General features: G+C 46.4%; 1 long non-coding RNA gene across 1 annotated transcript; it reads right to left on the bottom strand.

The window, feature by feature from the left end:
- Positions 1–1,524: 1,524 nt before the first annotated feature.
- On the bottom strand, positions 1,525–2,009 carry LOC123407364. Its single transcript, XR_006612588.1, has 2 exons — positions 1,791–2,009; positions 1,525–1,697 (listed from the first exon to the last, which is right to left on the bottom strand). It is a non-coding gene; the product is annotated as an uncharacterized LOC123407364 (long non-coding RNA).
- Positions 2,010–3,809: the final 1,800 nt, after the last annotated feature.

Genomic DNA, 3,809 nt, shown 5'->3' with positions numbered 1-3,809 from the left:
CGGATTTTACGCTACGAGCAATACAAAATGCTATCATGATGATTTTCACATAGAAATGACAATGAAAAAATAATTGTAAGAAGCGGGACGGGGTGGAAAAGTACCGCGGGGCTGTTTGGTTGGTGGAACACGGACGTGCAGGGTCGGGGTGGACGACGGCGTGCAGATCGACGGGGTCGGAGGTGGTTGGCCAGTCGGGGCATTGACGACGTCGACGGTCGCCGGATGGGCCTGGGAACAAGCGCGTGGGGCGGATCCCGCCAGATCCAGGCCGGAGATGGTCGGCGACGACGCTGCGGTGCTGAGAGGACGCGAGCTCGGATGTGGTCGCGGGCATGAACATGGCCGGAAGCGAGTCCATGGCACTCCGGCGAGCTGCGGGAGGAGGCCGGGTGGCGAGGCTGAGCGCGGCGGAGAGGCGCAGAAGAGCGCGGCTCGGGTAGTTGTTGCGGCGACCAGCAGGCAGTGGGGCTCCGGCGCGGAGGTAGTGAGGCTCCTGGGCGGCGCGGCTACGAGCGGGAGGCACGGGGTGCTCGGGGATGGCCTTGGTCCGAATTGGGCCCGGGGCGGGCCGGCTGTGGGCCTAGCGGGCCATGGCGGTGGGGAGGCGTGGTGGTCGCATGGAGTGGCTGGAGGCGCCGGCTGGCGACGGCACTGCCGGTTGGCTGCTCGCCAAGTGCGACGGCTGGGTCGCCGACACTGAAAACGAGGCGTGAGGTGGTGGCTGGGTAGGTGGGAGGAGGCTTAGGCTAGGGTTTCTAGCCCAAAATAGGTAGGTTGGCTGTCTATTTATAGACATGGGCTAAGGATGAGGGGTTTTGGCACCGATTTCGACCGTGCGATCGCAATCGGACGGCTTCGAACGCGGGAGTGGTGTAAGTGGGCTAGGTGGGGCTGTGTAGGGGTGTTTGTGCTGAGAAGAGAGGGAAGATGGCAGCCCGTGACGAGTTTTTAAACGTCAAAAATGTCTGACGTTGTACCGGCTATAATGCTGCTATAGTTTAACGGTTCGGGTACCACACGGACTCCGATTGCGATGAAATTTTTGCACGCGACCTACCTACACTGTATTAAGATTGCACTTCAACTTTCAACCCAATCCGAGAAAGTTTTATACATACTTCTAAAACAAAAATGTATTAATGTGCGTGTGTGGTTGGTCTCAAAACGGTCATCGACAAAAATGAAGAGAACCAGCAACTAACAATGGATGCAAGTTTGGAAAAATGACGGTAACGAAGTGACGATGCAATGTGGAGGATGCGCATTTTGCGATGATGAATGCGACAAAAAAAATAATCACACGGCGACAATGAAATAAAAGGGCAATCTTCAAGAGTGTCGGTTCCAGGTTGTTACAGCTACATCCCAACTGCCAAGCTAGTGACCTAATAGTAGATCTCTTGTTTGGTGGAGTTGTTAGGATTTGTTCTAGGTTAATGTAATTAGGCTTTCTTCCACAATTTCGTTTTTTCTGACCGGAAACATCCACTTCCTCACCTTGTTTGATTTGAGACATTGCTCTCCTCCAAATTCTTTTTATATTCCACACAACTACTACAAAAATTGCAATGACTTGTGTATCAGTTCTCTTAAAAATTCCTCAAGTGCACATACACAGTGTATGCAATGCTACATAAGTAGCAAATATTTCTGGTCATTGAGGGTTTTGTATCTTTTAGCAACTTGCTCAACACCTGCACTAAAATACAACAACATCAAATGATGAAATGATCAAAACATGAAATCCTCAAAATATGAAATGACCAAATGACCAAATGTTTTTTTACCTGCATCTTCCACTATTTCATCTCCTTCCATTTCATCTCCTATATCTCCTTCCATTTCGTTTCATGCATCTTCATCCATTTCATCCCCATCTTCTGCACGTGGAGTGTAGTTGAGGTTTGAGAGATCCATGTTCTCCTGAAGATAAGAATTGTTAAGATGAAGAAGAATAACAAGATGAAGATCCATTTTAGTCATTTAACTGAATATATATATGCACCTAAGAGATCTACAAAACAAGAGAAAATACTCTAGTGCTTTTGAAAGCACTTAACTAAATTTTTATGCACCTATGTGCATACAAAATCAGCAAAGTGCTTTTGACAGCACTTAACTGAACTTTTATGCACATAGCTGCATATTAATTCACCAAAGTGCTTTTTGACAACACTTAACTGAATTTTTATGCACATAGGTGCATAAAAATTCAACAATGTGCTTTGGAAGCACTTAACTGAATTTTTATGCACCTATGTGCATAAAAATTCAGCAATGTGCTTTGAAAGCACTTAACTGAATTACAAGCATGAATACTATTACAATGTTTGCAAGAGTACAATTACAAGCACGGCTATACAGAATTCCTTATTGATCTTGTACTGGATGGAGTACAAAAATGGAGTAGCTTACCTGCTGTTTATGTTGCTTTGGCAATTTGCTTGCCTATTGTTCCAGAGTATCGGCAAAAACAGTAGAGACAACAGGTCAAGAGGAATAGAGTGTCAACTTGCTTGATTTGCTTGCCTATTGCTCCAGAGTATCAGCAAAAACAATACACACAACACGCCCAGAGGAACAGAGTATCAACTTGCTTGATTTGCTTGCCTATTGTTCCAGGTTGTGGCTGCTCAACTTATCGTTCTAGTTTGTACTCTTTGTGACTGTCCTCAACACAAGGGAACCAACACAACTTACTGATCTTGCATAATATTGTTCTCGTTTGTTTAGCAAATTTGTGAGTGTGATCCGACAGTCCTCAGAGTGTTACCTTCAGTTCCTATTCCAATTTTCGGTTGCTCCTATTCCATTTTAAGTACTGATCTTGCCTTTGTTGATCTTGCTATTGTTTTTTTATTTTGACAATACTCCTCCTGCTGATTTGTGAATTTAACAGATGTGGCAGCTCATGTTCCAGTTTGTGGCTTCTCCTATTCTAGTCTTCTTCGGAGTATCAACTTGCTTGATCAACACAGCAAAGAGGAATCACCTACTGTTGACACTGACAACAAAAGGTACTCTCACTGTTGATCTGCTGATTTTCTTAGCAGATTTGTGAGTGTGATTTGCTTAACAGGGTAGGATTTGCGAAACACATTAGAGTGTGATTTGTGAGAGTATTCCTTGCTCATTTGCTTAGTTGAATAACACAGATATTCCAATCCGCAGCAAAGCAACACAACCTACAGAAGACGAGGGAAGTTCAAATCAATCCAATCTCGTGGGATTTCACTCCAGCAGCAGAAGTGATACTACTGGTGGCAAGCAACACAGCTCCTCCTCATGTGGCGAGCTACAGAGGGTCAATTTGAGCCAAATCAAGCATCGAAGCAGCAAAGGGTCGAAAAGGTGCAGCACGATCAATTCCAGAAGGACTATAGAGTTGTGGCGGCCGGCGAGTGCAGCAGATCAACTCCAAGACTCTGGACTGTGGTGGCCGGAAAGCGGCCGGCAAGTGCAGCAGATCAACTCCATGACTCTGGAGCTGTGGCGACCAGCAAGGGCAGCAGATCAATTCCAGAAGGACTCTAGAGCTGTGACGGCCGGCGAGGGCAACTATGGCCGGCAAGGATGGACCTCAAGCTCTCGATTGGAGCGAAGGAAGATGGAGGGAGATGATGGAGCTACGGACTAGAGGGGCCTGGCGAAGGGGAGGAAGACGACAATCCCATGATTTTCAAATTGGGGGTAGTTTGGTACTTCTTCATGATTTCACCTGGTCGGAAATTTTGCTTAATGACAATTATTGTGGAACAAAGGGAGTATATACTTGCCTGTCAATAGAAATTTACACCCCAGAATCA

This window comes from Hordeum vulgare, chromosome 7H, assembly GCF_904849725.1.
Source record: "Hordeum vulgare subsp. vulgare chromosome 7H, MorexV3_pseudomolecules_assembly, whole genome shotgun sequence".
NCBI lineage: Eukaryota > Viridiplantae > Streptophyta > Magnoliopsida > Poales > Poaceae > Hordeum > Hordeum vulgare.
This window is presented reverse-complemented; position numbering and strand designations above follow the sequence as displayed.